This window comes from Protopterus annectens, chromosome 4.part1 (assembly GCF_019279795.1).
Source record: "Protopterus annectens isolate FY-2018-M chromosome 4.part1, PAN1.0, whole genome shotgun sequence".
NCBI lineage: Eukaryota > Metazoa > Chordata > Ceratodontiformes > Protopteridae > Protopterus > Protopterus annectens.
Genome location: NC_056734.1, coordinates 253,883,564 through 253,909,226, shown reverse-complemented (window position 1 = coordinate 253,909,226; position 25,663 = coordinate 253,883,564). Strand labels below are relative to the sequence as shown.

The following is a 25,663-nucleotide window of genomic DNA, read 5'->3' as shown; positions in this document are numbered from 1 at the left end:
CAGTTTCACCACCATCATAGTCAGTGTCTGATGAGACACTGACATCAGGTGGCACAGGGCTCACACTCCTACTGTCATGATCACCTGTGATAAAAAGAGAGAAACACAGGCATACATTAATAACTGCACAACAATGGTGCAATATATGCTAAACAACTAATAGTTCTGCCACTATTATGGACAATACAGCAATACCAACAGCAGGGCTAAAATGACAAATTAGATTTCTATAAATTGATCTGCAGTACTGAAATAACTTTATCTGGCTTACCACCTGCAGGAGGACTATGTTGCTGGATTGCTGACTGCCCTGAAATAAGTTAAACAAGAGGTAAGGCCAACATCATCACATCTAAAAGATAGACAGGAGGTACTACATGTACTCCTTTCAATCAGCATGACATGTTACTTTAACAAGAACATGTCTGACAGCTCCAAGCTGAGCTTATCACTGTACTAATACTGAATCCCCTTCCCCAAAAAAACACAAGTGACACAGAAGTAACTTTTATTTCAGTTGTTTTACTATACAAGAGTATTGAACTGGTTATATAACAATGCCTATCTGGTAACTCTTTTTGGGACTGAGACGGAGTTGCACCCACATCACTGACTATTGTGGGCCACTGTGCTGTGAGTTGTCCTGTGTCAGAAGATTCTCCAGGAATACCTCATTGGGGATGAGGGATAGTTCTGCAGCAGACCCACCCCTGGTTATCCTCTGGTCTCAGGAAACAGCTGCTGCATGCCTCCATGCAGATGTGAGCATGTCAGTGGCCCAGTGGCAAACCTGTTCTTAAGTATGGCTGTGACCACTCACAGCATTTGTTTATTTATTGACATTTGTTGATCGGGAAAGTCCACTGGGCTTGGGACCCATTTTCAGTGGAGCCCAGGGAGAAAAGCTCCAAGTTACATGGAAATCATTACGTGAATTTGTAAGGAAACAATTACTTGTACAGCAAGTGAAATAATATAGAAAACTATCTAAACAGCACATATGTTGTAAAAAGGCAGAATACAGTAACAATGGAAGATTAGCATGTAGGAAAATTAACCAGAAATAGTTAACAATACAGCTCAATATTTTCTATGGGGGGGAGTAGGAAAAGGGAAAGGTAAGTGTAGTGGGAAGGTAGAATTAGGAAGTAAATCTTAAAGATAGGATAGATATAATTAGAATTTTATAGCTAGGTGGTGGGAATATGTAGATTATAGGTCGTATGATTTGCTGCCATATCCTCAGCCTCTCTGGCATATTAGGACATCCTCTTCCAAGAAGAAAAGTGTCATGATGCAACGCATGCACTATTATTGTGTTTTCTGCCTCTCTGAAGTGGTGGTCTGCACTTCAATGACATTTTCGGCCCCAAAACACAACAGAATGATAATACACTTGACTATCACGTGATTACAAAATAACTGTCACGAGATAAAACAGTTAAAGCAGCCAGTCAGTAGTACCCACTGAAAAAACATAACACATATGACATTTGTGAAATACTAACAACAGGCAAGAGGCAAAACAAGGAGAGTAGCAAGGGGAACATATCCTTGTATGTGCCATAGCAGTAACCCAACCGTGTGCCCCCCAAAAGGAACAGTCCATTCTAGTTTATGACATAACAGTAACTTTTCTTTGCTTCCCCCACCCACTAAAGAACAGGCACATGAAGAATTTTGCTAATAATAATTCTATAATAATATAATAATAATAATTCTAAAAGTGTATTAGTTCTGGCTTAAGCACTTGGGCTTCAGGCCAGTTATTATACATGAAGAGGGTTTGTGGTCTTCACTCTTGTGGGAGGAGAGGCTGGATTCTGCCCTTCTGAGCTGGGAATTTCTGGTCACAGGCTTATTGTGCCTGCATATTTGAACTGTTTCTTTCTAAAATTGGTGCGCCTTGTTGCTGTAGCATCGACCAGATTCAGGCCTGCTGATTCGAGCTTTGTTTGTATTACCTGAGCACTGATCCAGGACATCCTTTTTTTGGAGAAGGTTCCCCTGCACCCTAGTAGCAGCAGTGTGCAGTTAGAACTTGTCTGATTGAAGACGTCTGGAACAGGGCTCAGTTTTGAGCCTTTTTTTTGGTTAATTGGGCAACTTGTTTAAATCAGTTTGTTTCCTTTTGTTTTATATATACATATATATATATATATATATATATATATATATATATATATATATAAAATTGCACTTTATTCATCTGCTTTTACTGTATTTGTTTCTTCCTACTTTATTAATAGGGGCATTGACTACAACTCTGATCTGCGATATATAACAATAAGTATCCTTTTCTGTGCATTTAAAGTGTTTTTTTGATTGTATCTTCTTTATTTTCTAAAATATATATATATATATATATATATATATATATATATATATATACTTGTTTCCTGCCTTTCTAAGCTAGTATAGTTCAGTTTTCAGGTTAGTGCTGAATTCAGGGCTCTGTTACAAGTCTCTGTGCTTGCCCATACCTTACTTGGATAGAATGAAGTTTCTCTGTTCGTCTGTTTGAGAGAGGAGCTTTGAGCAGCCTATCTGTCCCTGGAGGAGTGCTTTCAGCCCAGAAATTAGTAGTTTATTGGCTGTTTTGGGCTAATTTCTATATCTTTCATTGTCCTGCTATAAATTCCGCATTTGCCCAATTTTGTGCGCTGGGCAGCACTGGTTAGCTAAGGTAAAACTATTCCCGGCTCCACAAATTCTCCACTTCAATTTTCCTCTTGGAACTAGACAAACTTTCAACTTAAGCACTCTAGCCTTTCATTTCTCAGTCCAGCACTTGTTCAAAACTCATAGCAAGCACTTATAAACCCTAGCACTAGACCCTCTTGTACTGTACAAAAGGACAAGGCTCTCTATTCGACTTTACCAGCCATCCAGTAAAACAGTTCATTGTACCTATCCAGGCATGTCCAAAGGGCAGTTTTAGGTGTACTCTCCAGTCCAACTGGTGAATCTGGGCATTTTGAGGCAATGTTACAACTGCCTCATGTACACAGACAACCCTCTCTTCCTACCACCAAACACTAATACATGCGAGAGATGCAATTATACAACCAAACTGCAGGCTAAGCTCTCTCAATCCAAGACTGGATCAGACAGTCAAGAGAAGGGAAATACTTGCATCACACCACCACTCTCACACAGACCCATTAAACCAGCACTGGCAAAAAAACGCACATAAATACATGAAAACATACTCGGAGGCTCTAAATAAAAATCTGCAAAACCAACAGAGACCTCCAAAGCAAACATCCAAGCAACCTCCACCCCCAACACAAACCATGAAACACATACTTCACAAAACCAGTGTGCCATGCAATCACAGCCCTTAAGGCAAAATAACATACCCAACATACTAGTAATAGGTGACTCTATAGTCAGGCACACTAACGTCCCACTCGCTAGGCTGAATAAGGAGAAGGTTACTGTTAACTGCCTGTCAGGTGCCAAGATCTGCCACATAACACAAGCACTCCGGTCACTCCAGAACAAGTACAAATATGACTCTGTCATTGTCCATGTTGGGGTAAATGACCTGAGCTGTACCTCCCTGGACTACATGAAAAGAGACATGGAAGAGCTGTCTGATGACATAGCCCAGGCTGGTATGACCCTGACCCTGAGTAGCATCCTGCCCTCACCAAGAATGATACCACGGTATAAAGAAAAAATTCTCAATTTCAACAATTGGCTACATTTCTGGTGTCATTCAAAGGGGATCCATTGTCTGTCCGACTGGGATGACATGCTTGACAAGCCCCCCAACTTCGCTAGAGATGACTTGCACCTGTCACCCTTAGGCATTTGAATACTGGCCAAGGCTCTTGCCACCCCCATAGTGCCTTTTTAGGCAAGGCTCAAAAGACAAACCCACCGCCATAAATAGCACAAGTAACAAAAAACTGAGGGTAATGCTACTCAATGCCAGAAGTCTAAACCTCAAAATGCATGCACCCTAGGCACTCCTCAGTATGGAGAAAATTGATATATGTGCAGTAACAGAAACCCGGTTTAAGGCTCCAGAGAGCACCCAGCACTACCAGGCTACAACTCATGCCATACATTTCGGCCACAGAACCCAAACTGAAATACAAAATGCGGGGGCATATCCATATTCATCAAGGATACCCACACCTCCAGGTTAGAGGCACAGCACGATGCTTCAGAGATCAGCGACGTGCAACTAACAATGGGCAAAACTGAAACTCAAATTGTAGCTTGCTACAGATCACCAACCATGTCCCATGACCCCCATTCTGCATTTCTGGAAACACTGGGAAGCATAATGGTCCTACCTAACACCCTAATATTGGGTGATTTCAATTACCTAAACATTAACTGGGAGAACTACTGAAGTACTAACTCCCTTGCCCAACATTTCCTAGAATTTATAAACTTAAATGCCCTGGTTCAACTGGTCAACACTCCCACCAGAGGTGACAACATAATGGACCTGGTCATCACCAACATGGGTGACTGGTGTTCCACACGGGAGGTTAACCCATCGCTAGTTAGATCTTACCATAAGCAAATCACTTTGGATATAAACATTCTGCCTCCACCTCTGGCCAAGGAAACCACCATGAAAAATGTTTCAAACGCAAACTTCACATTACTTAAGACTAAGGTGGAAAGTTTAAAAGCCCCCATACTGAAGGATAATTCTGTCCAAGCTGCAAAATCCTTTACTAATGCATTTTATGGGCACCTACAAGAATGCATGGAGAGTGCCATCCCAAGCAAAACCAAAACTCACTCCTCCAAGAAAAGGAAACCAGTCTGGTGGACTCCTGCCATAAACAAGCTATACAATAGAAGGAGGAAACTAGTACAGAAAATAGTAAATTCCCAATAAGAGAAGACATCCCTGATCTGTATCAGCAAGAATCTACAATCCCTCATAAAATCATCCAAGGTGAACTTCGAAAGAAAAATTGCCAAGGCCTCCAAAGATAACCACAAGGCATTCTTTAGCTATGTCAAGAATCTAAGTGGCAATGCTCAGATCTACTCAGAGTTAATGCAGAATGGCACAAAATACACTGAACCGACCAATATCACCAACATCCTAGCAGACAGGTACAGCACAAACTCCACCTCTCTCTCACCCCCAAAAGGGCCCATAACTATACTAGAAGAATGTAGAGTCCCTGAAATCACAGACACTCAGGTTAGAACAGCCCTCTCCAAAGCCAAAAACACAGCATCAATGGGAGCAGATGGTGCCCCAGGCTGTGTCCTACATGAGTTCAAAGATGAACTAACCCCTCACCTAAACACACTGTTCAAACTCAGCCTCTCTACAGGCTACATACCCATAGAGTGGTGCACAGCAACAGTTATTCCACTCCACAAAGGTGGAGCCACAACAGACTCTGGGAACTATTGCCTTATAAGCCTGACTAGCTTGGTCTGCAAGGCTATGGAGTGCATCATCATGGAACTCATTAACAGAGACATAGGGAACCTCCAAACACTGGGCCCTACCTAGTTCGGCTTTGTTAAGGGCAGACCATGCCTCCTAAACCTAGTGGACTTCTTTGAGACAGTTACCAAGGCTATAGACGAGGGAAAGGTGGTACACACAGCCTACCTAGACCTCGTAAGGGTCTTCAACACCATTCCCCATTTTGGTATTATAGACAAGCTCACCAGCCTGAACAAAAACCCCTTCGTCACAAGATGAGTTGCCACCTGGCTCATGGAAAGAACCCACATGGTGAGAGTTGCAGAAGTTAGGTCCAACTCTAAACAGGTTACATGTGGCGTTCCCCAGGGCTCAGTCCTAGGACCCCTCCTGTTCGGCATATACTTCTCAGAGGTACAGACAAGCACAGGAGGACTATGGCTGACCAGGTTCACAGATGACTGCAAACTAGGGGCTATAATTCAGTCTCCAGCTGACACAGACATCCTCCAAAAGGGTCTCACTGAGACGGATACCTGGTGTCAAAATCATGGCCTCAAGCTAAATGCCAAAAAGTGCATAGTCATCCCCTTTGGAAAAAACAAAGTACCCACAAACTACCACATAGGTGGTAGTCCCCTAAATATGGAAGATGTAATAAGGGATCTGGGGACCCAAGTAGATAGTAATCTCACCTTTGATAATCACATTGCCTAAGTGGTTAGAAAATCCTTCTATGTGGCCCACCTAATCACAAAAGGATTCGCATCCAGATCAAAAGAGGTCATTGTGCCCCTCTACTCATCACTCATCAGACCCATCATAGAGTACAATGCCCAATTTGGCATGTACCTTACAAGACATCTGCAACAGCTGGAAAGACCAATAAAGTACCTCACCAAGAGGATTACTGGCCTCAAACAGATGCCCCATGCAGCTCAACTGAAGAAACTCCAGCTGTACTCGGTTGCATACCGCCTACTCAGAGGTGATCTCAGCCTGACATACAAGGCCATGTCCAACCCAGAATTGATGGACATGCTCCACCTAAAGAAAACCTTATCCCCTCGAGCCACATGCTCTAGGGATCTAAACCTCACCACAACAATAAATAGGACATGCTGGAAGGATAGATTCCTGTCCCAGAGACATCCCATGCTTTGGAACATGATTCCAATCTACATTAGGCAGAGCTCCTCACTAACACTCTTCAAAAGAAATATTGAAGTTGATGAGAAACAGAAAGTTTACCCCCGGGGATCACTTCAGTGGCTCTGCCAGACAGAGGCACAGGGAACTAATCTAAAGGAGAGGCGAAAGCCAACACATTCTGTCTAGGCTTATAAATGCCTTTTTGGCAGATAGCCTAGTACCTACCTATGAACCTATGAACCTATAAAACACATATGAAATGCTAAAAATGCATTCAAAGGACCTGTCCCTGAAACATTTGTACATATGTAGCACACAGCTTACTATTTTCATGTATTGTCAATCATTTGCACCTATGAAATGACTTGACAAATATGGCTATGGCATCAGTTCACTTCTAACTAATACACTCAGGATGTAAAAGGCTTTGATTTACATTTTTCATTAATATATTATAACATATGCATCATGTAAGTAAAAAAGAATTACAGCATACCTGCTGGTATTCAATACTCCTCTGCTTGGGAAATATTTTGCTTTCCTGAACATGTAGCAAGTATCCTTACCATTAGTTTGACTAGCTCCACATTTGCCTTTTTATAATAGACTAGATTATTAATGGACTGCATCTGTCTAGGCTGGATTTTAGAGATGCTAATTACAGCATAAGCAGCTGAATTGCATGCTAATCAACCAGTCTGGTGGAGCTATTCAAGAAGTTATAAAGTTTACACAGACAGATTGTTTGGAGCTGCAGATGCTGCATAACTCCACTTGTATGTGCTACAGGCTGCAGGTAATGCTGCTTCTGCTGCCAATAGGCCTAGGCAGAGACAGTGAAGAGTTTTCAGGCCACATTTAACTTATCACAACATACATGACATGGACATTGTAGAGTGCTTCAGGGTGTACAGTGACACAATACAGAAACCATGTGACCTCTGCCGGCCTAACTCAAAGCCATAACCTTTACCTCACCATGTATTGGCTGCGTCCTGCTTGTATCACAGTCAGCCCTGAACTCACACTGTATCAACTGCTGAATTTACAAGGTAAGTCCTGGACATGTACTGTATTGTATAATAATATTATGACATGTCCTTGTATATCATCACTTAATATAGTAAACAACTACAAGGTGGGAGATTTGTACAGAAGTTAATGTCACATGTGACAGCAGAAACTTATTTGGCATGTATGTGCCCATTATCAAATAGCAGGCCTTAGGCCTCAAAGATTCACACATTGATACCACCTCAAAGTAATGATGATGACTGCTTGCTCTCAATTTAGCACCATACAGTTGAAATGGGAAATCATAACAGAGAAGTTTGAAAATACTGCTCCCCACCCCCAAAACAGCAGTCTATGCTTATTTGTGGCATCCAAATTTCCATTAATTTGATACCAACTGCATATGATATTGTCCCCACTGAATATCTTCACACATTTTAAGGTAAATTATATAGACTGGCTTGAACACTGCATGTCTCTGACTACTGGTCAGATAACTGATGAATGCCCAAGAAACAAAGAAAGGTAGGACACAGCTGTACATGTGCAAGAAATAATCATAACAGGTTGTGTGATCAGTAAATGCACTATATCCAAATATATTACACAGAATACAATTAAAAGTATCAGGTTATGCCTTAATATCAGTGTACATTCAGTTGCACTTTGGTGTGTGAGGAATTATATCATGTATTTGCTGCAAAGGTATTTGTGGGGAAAAGATGGATAGGCCTCCCCTCCTGCTTTTTGACTGAGCAATGCAGTGAGAGTTGGAATCCAGACCAATCTAGTCATATCTCTTGTGTACTAACAGTGTCTACTCAGTATGTCATTGATTTATTTTCCACATTTTAATTGATTCTCCATGTGTTATACTTTTTTTAATGTTTTTTTTTTTTCGGGGGTCACTGTTTGTGCAATACAGCACTTAGCACAAATGGCTTTGGCTATGCATATTTAATTTGCCAGTAGAGCATCACTGCACAAACCAGACAAATGGGCCACCCAGGTAGCTGACGAGACCTAGACAGCCAGAAACATATACCTGATACATTCAATTAATACTACTAGCCATCAAGCAAACACATTTCCCAGCAGTGCACACTGTCTTGCAGTGTGTTTGTGTGATGGTAAGCAATGCGCAACACCCTCAAATATTACAAATTGAGGAAGTGTGCACTCCCAGTAAGTGTGATCGCTGTAATTGGTAGGAAAACATCATTCTATATTGGTCTTGATCTGTGATAGGCATGGCTGGCATTCCTGGAGAGTTTTGAGATTCCAAACTCAAAAATGGGGTGTCTATGAGTCCAAAGTGTTTTTTTTTAACTCCTTGTGAATGCACATGGTCCCAGGTTGTTACAGAGGGACTATTATGGCTTTGATTACAAGGCAGAGGCATGGAATAATCTGGTCCAGGCTGTGACCAGTGCTACCAGTATCCCCCACATTTGTGAACAATGTAGGAACCACTATAGAGACCTCAGGATGAGGATGAGGGATACCCTCTACCATTGGATAGAGGGAATGTAGGACTGGGGTCTCCCCAGAAATGTGTAAGTATCACTTACAGAGACTAAGTGTCAGAGTTAAATGCTGGATATAATTAGGATTGGTATGCTTAATGGTATTCTGTTGTGTTTTCTTTTTCTACAGACATCACAGACTGGAAAAATAATGTGTGAACCCATACCACTAGATTGGCATGGATGCAAGATGCATGTGGTATGTATGCATCTCAACAGTGGGGTTGTTTTGGAATTAAAAGTTACGACACATTTATTTTTTACCTATACAGTTATATCAAATTGAGCATTCATTTCTTAACTGTATTAGGGAAGTATGCATGCATTACTCTGGAGAACAAAACAACAGTTCATTATTACAAAGTAGTAATAGGTTATGAATTCAAAATCCACACTTCCCAAATATACAATACTGTTAAGATTTCATCAGTATTGCAATGTAAAGCAGAGCTGTAAAGCAGTGTCACCACTGGCTGGCTGTAAACTGTAATCAGTATATTTGGACCAATCATATGTGCAATGTATGCGCACATCAGATCTGTAGTATATTGTGCATCTGTTAGGAGCTGGGTAGTCTTAACAGTAAACAAAGACATTTGCTTGGAGTTTGTAGTGTTAAAAACAAAGGTAACAGAATAGAGTCAAACAATTATATCAATGCTTTGTATGTCACATATGAATTTACAAATGTTCTCCCTTTTTTTCTCTCACCCCAACCCTTTTCTTTGTCTTTTTTGGGGTTTAGTAACTCTTTTTAACTTTTTTATTTTTTGTTTCTCCCACAGCACTGTAGGAATGTCCCAAGGGATCCACCTGCCTCCATTCCACCGGCTACAGCACTGCTGCTCAGCACATCTGGTGCAGAACCTGGTAGAATGCCCACTGACACCCCTTTACTACCCAACACCTCAGGTAGTTCTGCCCCAGAGGATAGGCCTGTGCCTTCTTCCGGGAGCAGTGGTGGAGGGGTGAGTTTATCACCCATGACAAACTGCCAGGGATGGTGCGTAGGACTGTACGCCACACTGCTGGTGCACACCTATGCCAGCTGCAGACACTGCTCTCCATTGTTGCATTAAATAACACAAGAAGATGCAGAAATCAGACACTGCAGCCTTCATCACAGTGAGGTTACAGTGATGACAGTCCACTGGGTGAGGACTAGATTCTCACTGTCACCAAACTTGTGTTTGCAATGTCCTCATTCTCACCACAACCATAATGTTCACCCACTTCATGTGTCTTTCACCTTCCCTGCCTCTTGTCTTGTCTATTTACAATTGCTTCCTCCATGCCCAACTCACCTCATTCAGATATTCCTACAGCCTTTCCCCATCATTTCTCTTTCTCTTAAAAAAATGGACACCTATCTCACAAACAAAATTATCATTCCATACATAGCTCTCTAGCTCACACAAGTGTCTTCATGACACTTTCTAAAACCCAGATGGAAGCATTTCCAAAAACATACAAAAGTTAGGTAAATTCTTTTACCTGTTTTTATTTTTGCCTTCATCAAAATACATAAACATAACAGGTTCATTTCAATACCTGCTGGCAATCAGCAGATACATATTGTTCAGGAAAGCATGTTTTATTATATTTTCATATTAAACAACACCTCATTCCAGTGACATACACACTATAGCCCTCTTTCATACCAGTTAAATCAATGCATAACACAAATACAAGTCAATTGAAGGAGCAAGACAGTGTTTCAGGAGCAAAATAACTAAATAAATTGTAAAAAAATATTGTTTCAGTCAATAAATACTTAGAAACAACAGCAATATTGCTAATTCATAATGCAGCAATATTACAATTAATACCATGTTATGTGAACAACAACAAACTTGCCATGTAGAATATGCTTCACTCTTTATAGGCTTCACTGAGCAGAATAAATAATACTGCGCATAGGCATGAATGTGAAAAATAACATCAGGACATGACATCTTTATTGTCTACCAACTATAAACCTGGTATGATATAACATTTTTATTCAATGAGTGATTGCTGTCTCCATTTCTACTTCCTGGTTCCCTCATACATTTCCTTTTCATTCATTACTATATTTAGCCACTGTTGCTGTAGTTACATCAGTACATTCCAGCTTTTGACACTGACATAAGCTCTAACTTTCATTTATTTTTATTTTGATTTTAATTCTTGGTTTAATTAAGATACGTTTTATTAGCTGGCAAAAATAACTCCTATAGCTTTGTTAAATCCTTCAGTCCTCCCCCCCCCCCCCCCCCCAATATAGAATTTCGGTCTGTCAGAGCTTAAACTGCTAGAGCTACATAAAACAAGAAATAAAATGCAAGCTTACTTTCAGTATTTGACTGCGATATGCAGCTGCATATGAATAAAGTTCTGCTAGTTGCATCATTATATTGTGGGTGCTGCTGTATATAAAGACACATGACTAAATTCCATAAGAGCTTAGGCAGCACTGCAGAGGCTTCTGTTAACAGGCATCACTGTTACAAGCAGCTCTGGATATGAATGAGGTAACAGCATGGAACATGGAAATTTCAGTGTGGTAACAGTTCAGTGCATCCTTCTTTAAATAGTCACACTGCAATACTGTTAACATTTGGCATTAAGGAGTTGCATTTCTTAAGCTCAATTGAAAGACTATATCAGTAAATGCAACATTTATAGATTCAACCAATGCAGCTTTAGGCAAGGGGTCCAACACTATGACAGACATACACACTGTCATTAATTGGAGTTATAATACAAAGGGGCATTATGTTGGGACATCTGAAATTTTAGATGTCATGTATTGCTATCAGCAATCACCAGTCCAAAAAATTTTTTTTGAATGTTTCATACCCTACTTCTTTGGTGCGGCATTTAATACCATTTACTCAAATTCTTAATGCTTCCTGTGATACATGGGCATTCAAAGCAGGTGAACACCAAAATAATCTTCTCAGCCCTCTCCTCTCCTATTCTCAATGTTCATTTTTATTACCTTGTTTTTTTGGATTCTTCACAACAAATAGCACACTATACACTGATGAAGCCATCCTACTTTGATCATACTCATCTTCAACGATAGTTACAGAGGAACTTCAAACTAATGTGGAAAAAGACACATAATTAATTGTGCAATAGAGCAACTTAATGGCTTTCAGAACTCACCAAAAACTAACCAGCATTTTAAAAAGAATAATCAAATGCTCTCATTGTATCCTGCCCCCACAAACAACTCATGCTGAGATATCATGATACATTTTTGATTAATTGTTAAAATTCTCTCAGTACACCAGAGATGTGAAGATGTCATGGTATACTATTTAATCGATAGTTATTATTTTCTGAACATGCTGAATAGACTGGCAAATAAGTCCTTATCAACTTAAACATGCTTACACATTCACAAACATGTTTACTTTTGGGGTCTGTCCCACCATCAGAATAGCAATACACATCCCAAAATTGGAGTACGTCTTGCAGGACAACAAAATAAACTCCCCATGAAATTCTAAAATCCCTTGAGTGGCACCCAATGACATGTGTCACTTCATCTGTCATTCACAAAGTTGACAACATCAGTGCTTCACACATGGAAATTACAATATTTCCATTAAACATCAGGGCCTCACTTTTACTTAACTCCTATGTCCAGACACTATTATATTCTAGTCACAGCCTCCCCCAACTCAGCTCCATATTCCTCATAAGATCAAAAGCATACTCACTGACAACTTCCATACTGGCAAACAGCCATTCTACACAGACCAAAATTTAACCTGAGCACTGGAGAAAGAAGATTCAATAAATTAGCCACTGCAGCCTAGAATTAGCTAACATATTAAAAAGACTAAGGGCGGCCATGGTGGTGCAGCGATTAGCATTGCTACCTCACAGCAAGTGGTTCTCCGGTTCGATCCTCACCTGGGGTGCATTCTGTGTGGAGTCTGCATGTCCTCCCTGTGGGTGCTCCGGTTTCCTCCCAAAGGCAAGCTGTAGGTGGATTGGACACTCTAAATTGGCCTTAGAAATGAGTGCATGCATGCATGTGTGCACCTTCTGTGGAAGGTTGGGTGCTGGGCTGGCTACTCGGCACCATACAACTCCACTGCCAATCATGAGCAGACAGGTGATCCACTGTGGTGACCCCTAACTGGGAAAAGCCAAAAGAAGAAGAAGATGAAATTAAAAAGACTAAAGACTGCAAAACCTTCAGACAAACCTAAAAGATCCAATAACTGAAAAAATTGATGTTCCTATAATATTACTGATAGACAGTTTTAATACCCTTCCAGCACACTAAGGGATTCAGTACTGGTTTATTCTAGGTATTCTAGATTGGCCTTAGAAGTGAGTGCATGCATGCATGTGTGCACCTTCTGTGGAAGGTTGGGTGCTGGGCTGGCTACTCGGCACCATAAAACTCCACTGCCAATCATGAGCAGACAGGTGATCCACTGTGGTGACCCCTAACTGGGAAAAGCCAAAAGAAGAAGAAGATGAAATTAAAAAGACTAAAGACTGCAAAACCTTCAGACAAACCTAAAAGATCCAATAACTGAAAAAATTGATGTTCCTATAATATTACTGATAGACAGTTTTAATACCCTTCCAGCACACTAAGGGATTCAGTACTGGTTTATTCTAGGTATTGATGTACTGTTGATAAGATGGATAGCTGTATGGCTTACAAATAGGACATGGCAAGTATCACACACCAACTGGACAGGTGAAATCCTTGGTTAAAGTCAAGGTGTCCCACAGGACTCTGTCCTAGGCCTTTACTTGTTTAGATTGTATCTTTCAGACCTTACTTTTTCATCTGAGGTGTTCTACAGTCTATATGCTGATGACCCAAAAATTGGATAAACTGATTACAAGTGTTACAGATAAGGCATATCTGCAAAATAAATTGACTAAATTGACCATTTGGGTACTGGAGAATAATATGTTGATAAATACATCAAAAATTAAGCATATGATATATGGGAGACATAAACTGAAAGGTGAATATTTAATACAACACACAGTGATTGAAACTGTAGACTCATTTAAGGACCTGGTTATATGGGTAGATTCAGCTATGAGTTTTTCTAATCATATCAACCAATTGGCTAATGATACTTATAGAACTATAGGTTTTATAAAAAGATTTATAAAGTCTAGAAAAATCAAACATAATTAAGTCATTGTTTGTTAGTTACATTAGACCCAAACTTGAATATGGAGTAACAATATGGAAACCCTACAGGAAAACAAGCATGAATAAAATGGAAAGAGTACAGCAGAAATATATCAAGTGCATCCATGAATGTGAAAATGTAAGTTATTATGAAAGACTAAAATATCTGAACTTGTACACTGTCTCTTATAGATATTTAAGAGGAGATCTTATTCAGGTATATAGGAAATTTAGAGACAACTACCTCTGGGAATGTTTGGGGCTATCAAAAAGTACTAGAGAATCATCAGATAACCTATGTAGAAGATTCTATAGGAATGAGAAGTGCACTAATTGGTTCTATGACAGAGTAGCTGATGCATGGAACAGACTATCAAATTACATTAAAACAAGTACTAGTTTAGATATTTTTAAGAGCATTATAATAAATTAAGTCTTTTTATATGACATCGTGGTGCTTGTGTCACTATTTTTTAAATAATTTGGACTGTTTGTAGTGACACTTGCTTTATCTGCGTGGTAAGAGCCTTTTTGTTGCACTTTAGATATTTTTAAGAATAGCCTGGATACTTATTATGGGAACAAGTGTTTTGGTATATTGGCAAGCTAGAAGGCCATTAATGCCTGTGCCTGAAACATATGTATGTATGTATGTATGTATGTATGTATATATTATAATGCTGTTAAAGGGGACTCCAAAATGAGCACTACTGATTATGTAAATGTTATACTACTAAGTTAGAAATGGTAGTTGTCTTTCACTTAGTTGAAGTTCAGCTGCCTGCACCTCATTTGCTGTTAGTTAAATATTCATCTGTTCATTTGAGTACAAAATGCTGAACTATATAGTTTGTGTGTGCAGATATCCTTTCTCCAAGTTTGTGTAAACTTAGTTCAGTACATTTATAGTCTGTGAGTCTTGATGGAATGCTCCTATATGAGAGGGGCAGGTAGTGGCAAGCTTGCCCCCCTGCAAAAAACACACATTATTTGAAACTCACTGCCAATTGAATTTCTTGTCTTGCACAATCAGCAGTAAGTTAGGCGGACATTAATAGTTTGTGCTTGAGCTATTAAAGTAGATCATTGTCCTAGATACAAAACTGATATATTTCAATGAACTATTGATGCTTGCAGTAAAAAGTGTCACCTGTCAGTTTGTTATAAAACTTCTATGTAGTAAAGTTGTGAATGCCTTTGGCCTGGGTTAGGTCTGAAAAGGTTCCATAAACCAGCTTACTAAACTGGTTTAAAATATTTAACAAATTAATCAAAATAATGAAGATGGAGCACATTATGTCACATCGTTTTTTCAACCTGAGCCCATTTTTCACAATTTAAAATTGAAATGTAGCTATAACGCAAATATGATGCCATTAAAAATGTCATTATGATAACCATATGCATTGTGTTAGAGGAGGGGGACAATAGCTGAAAGAGATACGAGAAAAAAATATGATACAAATTCTTTAGCTCAAAGATCAGACATAATTACGAATGTGCTGGAGGAAAGTCTTGTGTAGGACCATAAAATGTATATGATAAACATATTGAGTATGACCATAACCATACAATAACAAGGTGTTGTGAGATTTGCTAATCAATAATGATGAGTAGAAGGAAATCTTTTGGGGTGAAGCATGCACTAATATGGCTCTTACTTACTGATGACAGCAAACAAAATGCTTGTCTGCAAATAAAGTATCAAAAAGTCAAGGAATATATTGCTGTCTATGTATACACAAATTCTGAGATTGTTATACAATGCAAGCAAAACAAAGAATGTCTAGTTGCAACAATTTGTCCTTGGAGTACTTAAGTTGTAAAACAAAACAATTTTCTTATAGAAAAGAAAGGCAGATGTAAAAACAAATGTTTTTCCTGCAGATATATAGTTGTAAAAATATAAGAGATATATAGGTACATTATAGGGACACATCTCAAAAGAATTAGGGGCAAATCCAGAAATAATCAGGGACAATGAGGGATACTCAGGGACACTTAAAATATTAACACTATTAACTTGAGACATTGACAGAATAAGAGAATGTTCAATAAGACACAATTTCTGAAGTAACAGAAGTCTATAACTCAAATTATTGTCATTAATTATTAAGCATAACTCACCACCTTTTCTCTAAATGTCACCAGTTCTAGGAGAGATTCAGAGTGACACAGTTAAAAATTGATTCAATATCAAGGGCATCCCTGAAAATCAGGGGCAGTTGAGAGGTAAGCTTGCATAGCTAGTACTACATAAAAGAAGGATGAAATGTAGGGAAAGAAAAAAGACGTAATGACCAGATATTTCCATGTGAAGCAGCACAGATAAAAAATGAAAAAAAAAAGTGGCTAAAACAAATGTGAGAGACAGAGAAATCCAAAAGCACTCGCATTTCCTACAAAACCTGTAAATTACCAACCACAACTGTGTACCGAGTGTCTGCAGCCATAAAGGATGCAACAAAGTAAATATATTGAAGGTAAGATTGAAGACTAAAATGAATCTGTTTTGTTTTGTTTTATTTTGTTTGAATAATAAAATGATGGGCCTTTCTAGGGTATAAAGAGGCTACAAATAGGGTAGATCATTAATATGAGTAGAATAAAATAATAGTAAAGCAGACTGAAGAAGTAATGCCTCAAGACAAATAGACAAAACAATAGACAGTACATTTTATTACTAGATTAAAGTGTTGAATGGCGAAGGGGCAGTGTTTAATCTAGAAAGTACAAGCATTTGTACAAAGTCTGCACATTAGTAAATGAATGATGAACTTGGTACACATTCACCAAGCTCAGAACAGAAATGAGGAAGCTTAGGAAACAAAAATGTACTGTATTATAAAATGAAAAAGAAAAGATTTGGGAAAAATGTAATGCGTCAAACTAAAAACAAAATAAACTTTGGGAAATCTGTCATGCAAAAGAATATAGGAACACTGGAACAATATTAGTAAGTGATCACAAGGATCGTAAGAGGCCTGTCCATATACACCTTTAAGTAAATAAACTTGAAAGTTCTAGCCACCCTTTACGTGTACTTAATAGTGCCCATCTTCCAAATGAAATAAGGAAGTATATAATAGCCATGGCATAAATGTGTCGACTCACATATACTCATCAAGACTAGCGTTAACAGCAGACAAAGTAAAATGTTACTTGATCTGTAGTGGCAACATATTTGATATGCTAGGAACAGATTGAGTTAGGGATCTATCCCTCCAGTGAGTCTTGTCTGTTTGTTGTTTGTTGGTGTAACTTTAAATCCCCACTATGGGTATTTGTAGAGCAAACTGATTTTTAAGAAACAGGAGATCAAAGAGAATTAGAGAAATTGACTTTAATAATTGATTGCGTTCGTGGAAATTCCTCGTTTCCATATGGAACTATTGTGCCCTCCAGTGTTGGATTTGCTTATTGCTGCTCAGCAATTGTCAACATGCTCACGTCTGTTGGAATGAAAAGGTAACTTTCCGGAGGTTCGTAGAAGTATGTCAGCGGCGAATTCAAGAGGCACTTTTACGGTATCGATGGCAGGAGGCAGCTGAACTTCTTCGGAATTACTTTCAGTCACTGGAGGACAAGACAACTTTCCAGCGGTGGTGGGCTCCAGAGGTTATATGGAGGATGGGAACTGAAATTTTGCTCCACCACCCAGAAACCAGAGATGATGATATTAATTCATTTCACGGTCAGATGAAAAATATTGGACTGAAGATTTACTTGAAGATTTAGAAGACCACACTGAAACTACTGTTTCACAGGACTTGCACAATTACTTCCGTCAAGCATTTGTGACTATGCAAGAGATTTTTAAGAATCCAGGGGTCTGGGATCCCTTCGTAATAAGCTGTGTGGATATGCTGGAATTTTATGAAGACCATGAAGAAGCCCTCAAATTGCTTGAATTCTATGCATATGACAAACTGTTTGTACCTAACCCAAATGCCTTTGTTTACCTGTATACATTTCTGAAGAAGCATCAAGCAGAAGAAAAGGCAATCATGAAAGTTCTTAAGATAGTCCCCCTTGCCAGATGCGCACAGCGTGGCACCTAAAACTATCATCGCTGACTTGCTTGGACTCCCTCCCAGTGCGAATGCACAGACCAGCCTCCTCTCAGTACCACTGCATTTAGAGTAAAACTCCTAAAAAACTCAGGGTAAAAAACTATCCTAAGTAAAGCATTTTGTCTGATTAATATCTTTAGAAGGAATTAGACAGTACCAGATCTAAACACCAGGCTATTATCCTACTGGTTATCCCAGCAAAAAGAAAAAAATACAGCAAGCTGACATTGAACACTGTTACCTTTAAGACCCAGGGAAACTCCTTGTGGTGTAGTCCCTGACGTCAGCGAGGTTACATTACACCCTAGTGTTTTTTTCCGCCATTACTTTTCCTCGATGGAGAAGCACAGGTACTGATCTGCCCTCCTGCCTGGTCGCTTTAGGGTATGTTGCAAACTGATTAAAACTTAGAGAAAACTAGGTTTATCTTCATGTGTTGCACTGTATTTCTGATGTAAACTGTTGACACACTAAGCGTGTATTTACTGCACTGAATATTTTAATACTGCTTTATGCAAATGCTTTATTTGTTAGCGTCGCTTCAAAGTTAGACCTTCTTAAACTGTGAAAACACTAAGTTAGCGTGTTAGCGTCGCTTCAGAGTTAGATCTTTCTAAACTGTGAAAATACTTAGTTAGCGTGTTTTTATTACATTGTATATTTGAATATTACTTTATGCGAGTGTTCTGTTTGTTGTGTACGCTCATAGTGATGGGCTGGATGCCTCGTGGCGTTGTCTAGCATCGCTTCAGAGTTTGAACTTTTTAAAATGTGATAACACTATGTAAATGTTCTACTTGTTAGCGTTGCTTCAAAGTTAGACCTGTTAAACTGTGAAAACAGTAAGTTAGAGTGTTAGTGTCGCTTCAGAGTTTGACCATTTTTAAAACTGTGAAAACACTAAGTTAGTGTGTATTTACTGCATAGTATATTTGAACACTGCTTTACGCGAGTGTTTTGCTTGTTGGGCACGCTCATATTGATGGGCTGGATGCCTCGTGGTGTTTTTAAACTAGCAATGGAAATGTTGTGATATATTGTGTAGAATGTGCGTTGTGCTTCTATTTTTTTTTTCTCAAATTCACTCTACAAACCTCATCATATTTGAGTGTTGCTCAGCCACATGTTCTAAATCCACTATTTCATTTAAAATGCTAAAAATCTCTGCCTGCTTGTTAACAACCTAGATTTATGAGAAGCTTAGCATACTTGTTTCACCCGATTAATTAGACTAACACTAAAGGGTTGTTTGTACTGTTAACTCACATAGGGCAAGTCCAAATAGTAAATGTTTGGTTGAACAAGTCCTACCATTGGTAGCAACACAAAATAGTCATATTTTTACTGTCTTTTAAATATTGTTGTTTTAACACTGTTAAGACTATGGCAATGCTACTGTATTAATCTCACTGTACTAAGGATACCTTGCAGTCTGTTAATAAAGCCACTATCTCTCTCCCTTATTCTCACTTTAGATAGTCCCCCTTGCCAGATGCGCACAGCGTGGCACCTAAAACTATCATCGCTGACTTGCTTGGACTCCCTCCCAGTGCGAATGCACAGACCAGCCTCCTCTCAGTACCACTGCATTTAGAGTAAAACTCCTAAAGGACTCAGGGTAAAAGACTATCCTAAGTAACGCATTTTGTCTGATTAATATCTTTAGAAGGAATTAGACAGTACCAGATCTAAACACCAGGCTATTATCCTACTGTTTATCCCAGCAAAAAGAAAAAAAAAACAGCAAGCTGACACTGAACACTGTTACCTTTAAGACCCAGGGAAACTCCTTGTGGTGTAGTCCCTGACGTCAGCGAGGTTACATTACACCCTAGTGTTTTTTCCGCCATTACTTTTCCTCGATGGAGAAGCACAGGTACTGATCTGCCCTCCTGCCTGGTCGCTTTAGGGTATGTTGCAAACTGATTAAAACTTAGAGAAAACTAGGTTTATCTTCATGTGTTGCACTGTATTTCTGATGTAAACTGTTGACACACTAAGCGTGTATTTACTGCACTGAATATTTTAATACTGCTTTATGCAAATGCTTTATTTGTTAGCGTCGTTTCAGAGTTAGACCTTCTTAAACTGTGAAAACACTAAGTTAGCGTGTTAGCGTCGCTTCAGAGTTAGATCTTTCTAAACTGTGAAAATAGTTAGCGTGTTTTTATTACATTGTATATTTGAATATTACTTTATGCGAGTGTTCTGTTTGTTGTGTACGCTCATACTGATGGGCTGGATGCCTCGTGGCGTTGTCTAGCATCACTTCAGAGTTTGAACTTTTTAAAATGTGATAACACTATGTAAATGTTCTACTTGTTAGCGTCGCTTCAAAGTTAGACCTGTTAAACTGTGAAAACAGTAAGTTAGAGTGTTAGTGTCGCTTCAGAGTTTGACCATTTTTAAAACTGTGAAAACACTAAGTTAGTGTGTATTTACTGCATAGTATATTTGAACACTGCTTTACGTGAGTGTTTTGCTTGTTGGGCACGCTCATATTGATGGGCTGGATGCCTCGTGGTGTTTTTAAACTAGCAATGGAAATGTTGTGATATATTGTGTAGAATGTGCGTTGTGCTTCTATTTTTTTTTTCTCAAATTCACTCTACAAACCTCATCATATTTGAGTGTTGCTCAGCCACATGTTCTAAATCTATTTCATTTAAAACGCTAAAAATCTCTGCCTGCTTGTTAACAACCTAGATTTATGAGAAGCTTAGCATACTTGTCTCACCCGATTAATTAGACTAACACTAAAGGGTTGTTTGTACTGTTAACTCACATAGGGCAAGTCCAAATAGTAAATGTTTGGTTGAACAAGTCCTACCATTGGTAGCAACACAAAATAGTCATATTTTTACTGTCTTTTAAATATTGTTGTTTTAACACTGTTAAGACTATGGCAATGCTACTGTATTAATCTCACTGTACTAAGGATACCTTGCAGTCTGTTAATAAAGCCACTATCTCTCTCCCTTATTCTCACTTTAGATAGTCCCCCTTGCCAGATGCGCACAGCGTGGCACCTAAAACTATCATCGCTGACTTGCTTGGACTCCCTCCCAGTGCGAATGCACAGACCAGCCTCCTCTCAGTACCACTGCATTTAGAGTAAAACTCCTAAAGGACTCAGGGTAAAAGACTATCCTAAGTAAAGCATTTTGTCTGATTAATATCTTTAGAAGGAATTAGACAGTACCAGATCTAAACACCAGGCTATTATCCTACTGGTTATCCCAGCAAAAAGAAAAAAAAACAGCAAGCTGACACTGAACACTGTTACCTTTAAGACCCAGGGAAACTCCTTGTGGTGTAGTCCCCGCTCCGCTTCGCCCTCGCTATGCTCGGGCTTGCTCCGCACCCCACCCTGCCCCCTATTTCCACCCGCCCCCACTACCTCTACATTTATTAGGTCACTAAGCCCATCCCTCTTATCACCAACCAATCACAACTGTACCTCACTCTGACTCCCCTCCATCCCTCCCATTTCTCTTTCTGTCTATACTTCTAAGGTTACTCCCTCTGTTCGCCCGCCTACTAACCTCTCTCCTTTAACGTTCTAGTCTCCCCCTCCAGCTTTTTCCCCTTTTTACCAAGGTAATTCCCCCAGCTTACTACACTCACCAACATCTCCTCACAACATGGATAGAAGCTCTTTTACTACCCTTCCCTCCATTTCATTACTTCTTATCATTTCTTATCTTTTAACAAGTTATGAAACTCTAGCCATAACAGAAGCCTACCTCCCCAAGGGTCATACCGCCCTACACTCCCATAACCCCTCCAATCTCATGCCTCCCTCTCACTACCCTGTTAATAACCTGATTCCCAAGAGAAGCTATCCTACCCTCCGCCATCCTAAAGCACCCACAATAAAGGATAATCTTAAATTACTAATTAAACTCCAAAAAATACTTAATTTCTTGAAAAAATCCATCACAAAAGATGGTGATATCCACCCCAACCCAGGCCCTAATTTTGACCTAGGCCCTAACACCCAGAAAGCAGACATAAGCTCGATGGGCCCTAATTTTGACCTAGGCCCTAACTCCCTGAAAGCAGCCAGAAGTATGGTGGGCTCCCTCCTTATGCTTCACCTCAATCTAAGAAGTATCAATAATAAGGTTCACAACTTGCATGCCTTGCTTGCCACCCACTCCCCTGACATCATGTGTCTATCAGAAACATGGCTCAAACCTAGCACTAAGGATGAAGAAATCATCCCACCTGGGTATAACATCCTTAGGGCCGATCGAATAACTAGAAAGGGTGGAGGAATAGCTGTCATGTTCAAGAACTCCTTGAACATCACAATGAACCCACTCCAACCTCTAAAAATCCCTAACCTAGAACTGATTGCCCTCAAGCTATGCCTAAACAACCAAAAATGTACTAATCTCATAGTAATTTATATACCACCTGGCAATAACGTTGATAACCTAGAACAATCTCTTAGTTGGTTTGCTACCAACTATCCCCAAGAAACCTTAATTCTAGGGGACGTTAATATTGATTGGTCCCTCTTCTCCGAACACTCAAATCCTCTCCCCATCAACTTACATGGCTTCTCCCAAAATATTCTATCTCCCACTAGAATTGGAAATGCTCAACAAAAAGAGAGCATCATCGACTGGATTCTTACTAACAAGGATCCAAATAACTATACTGCTGGGACCCTTCCCAATGACCTTAGTGACCACCTTATTACCTTTATTATAAAACACAAATGTCCTACTACAAACCATCCCCTAACCAAATTAATTAGGCACAGCAAGAATTTTGTCCCAGACCGATTTCTTGCAGACCTCAAAGCATGTAATTGGACCATCCTAAAAACTCTACCCTTAGATGAGAGTGTGTCATACTTTAACGACACTTTCCTCAAGATACTTGACGCTCACGCTCCTCAGCGACTTACTAGAACTAAGGAACGTATCGCACCTTGGCTAACAAAAGATACTAAAACCAAAATTAAACTCCGTGACCAGGCCTGGAATAAATGGAGAACTACTAAACCCCCCCTAGATCGCATCAAGTTCGTACAGCTTAGAAACTCAACCAAAGCAGCCATTATGTGGGATAAAAAACAATATTTCTGTCACCTCCAAGACAAGCACCAGCATAATCCTAAAAAATTCTGGGCTGGATTCAATCACCTCCTTCATCCAGGTAAATCTACCACCCCCACCCCGGAGAAACTCATGGGCAAAGATCCAGGTGATATAGCCAATACTTTTAATTCTTTTTTTACCGAGACCATCCAGTCCCTCGCCAACCAGCTTACTACTTCTCCCTCGGCTGTAATCTTAACTAAAGACTCAACTCAACCCTCCTTTAACCTACAACCAACATCCATCTCCTACATTCGAACCCCCTTGAAAAAACTTAAGCCAACCACCTTAGCGGCTGACTTACTCCCAGCAAATTACTTACAAATAGCATCTGACGTCATAGCCTACCCTGTTTCAATCTTGATCAACCGGACCATCTCTGAAGCTACTATTCCCTCAATCTGGAAAATCTCTTATATTATCCCTCTCCATAAAGGAGGGCCCTCCACTGACACATCTAACTACAGACCCATAGCTATTCTGTCTCCACTAGCCAAAATCATGGAACGCTGCATTCACAAGCAACTCATTACCCATCTTACTCGAAACAACCTCCTGTCTAACACCCAGCATTGCTTCCGCCCCCACCATAGCACAACCACTGCTCTCCTCTCCTTTGTTGACTCAGTCAACCACAACCGCAATAATAAATTAATTTCCTCTGCGCTCTTTCTCGACCTTTCGAAAGCCTTCGACATGGTCAATCACCAACAGCTGCTCCACACACTGGAAACCTATCACCTTAGTAAATCAACCATAAGTTGGTTTAACGCCTATCTCTCCTGTAGAAAACAAGCGGTTCAGTGGCAAAACAGGCTATCAGACCTACTCCCCACTAACATCGGTGTTCCTCAAGGATCTATACTTGGTCCCCTTCTTTATTCCATATTCATAAACGGTCTACACTCCATCATTCCCGAAGCCTCCTGCATTCAATATGCAGACGACTCCACCCTGATCTGCTCTGACGCCTCTATCACCAAACTCCAAGTCACTACCCAAAACTGCTTTTCAGCAGTTGAAAAATGGTTCTCGGAACTAAAACTTTTACTCAACCCAACCAAAACCAAATTACTTCTATTTTTCCCCACCCCAATTACCTCTCAAGGAAAAGAACCTCCTAATACCAACAACCCAACCTTTCATGTGTCCTCCAACAATGGGACCATAATCGAACCTGTCTCTCACACCAAACTACTAGGGGTGACCATAGACCACAAGCTGAAATTTGATACGCATGTCAGCCTGACCATTAAGTCGGTAAACAAAAAACTCGGGTCCATGTATAGAATAAAGAACTTCTTAACCCCGCACACCAAACTAACTATCGCCCGGATCCACCTCCTCTCCACACACCTTTACGCCTCCCCGATATTCTCCTTCCTCAACAAGAGAGAGCTCAATAAACTATCTAAAACCTATAACCATATAGCCAGATTCATAACAGGTATGCCCTATCGCACCCATCACTGCCAAAATCTAAGGACACTGGAATGGTTAGAACTGCCCAACATTCTCAAACTTAACCAACTCACTGAGGCATTTAAAGCAATCAACCATCCAGACAAAACCCCCTCACTGAACAAAATACTTACCCCCTATTCCAACCTTACGTCCCTCAGGTCATCAAATAGTCTACAAGTACAGACCATTAAATCTAACAACTCGGGAGGTGAGGCACTCTATGCCAATTCCATTGGCAAATCCTGGAATGCCCTCCCAAACAACCTAAGACACATGACCTCTCTTCACCAATTCAAAAAACACCTCAAGGTTCTCCTAAACTCCCAATGGCTATGCCCTTGCTCTAATCCAGACTAACAGCAAACATCCTAGGCCCACCAAACCCTCTACCCACCCAAAAACTTAAAGGTCGACAATGTAGCTATGTTAGCCATCTACATAAGTCTGTACCTCTCTTAAACAATATGTATGACCTACTTGTTTACTTTATTTTGCCTGTGAATGTATTAATAATTACTGATCTGCTTTATTTTGCCTATGAATGTATTAATAATTACTGACCTGCTGTTATTTTGTCTATTGACTTCTGTTCTTTGGAGCTTTTCTCCCCGGGCCTCTACTGAAAATGGACATGTATCCAGCTAGACTAGCCCGGTCAACAAATGTAAAATAAATAAAATAAAATAAATTAGTCCTTCATACCTCAAATAACGAGGCACAGGCCACCTTGG

General features: G+C 39.8%; 1 pseudogene; it reads left to right on the top strand.

Annotated features, from left to right (window-relative positions):
- LOC122801199 overlaps positions 1-18,342 on the top strand; it is a 94,022-nt pseudogene extending 75,680 nt beyond the window's left edge.
- Positions 18,343-25,663: the final 7,321 nt, after the last annotated feature.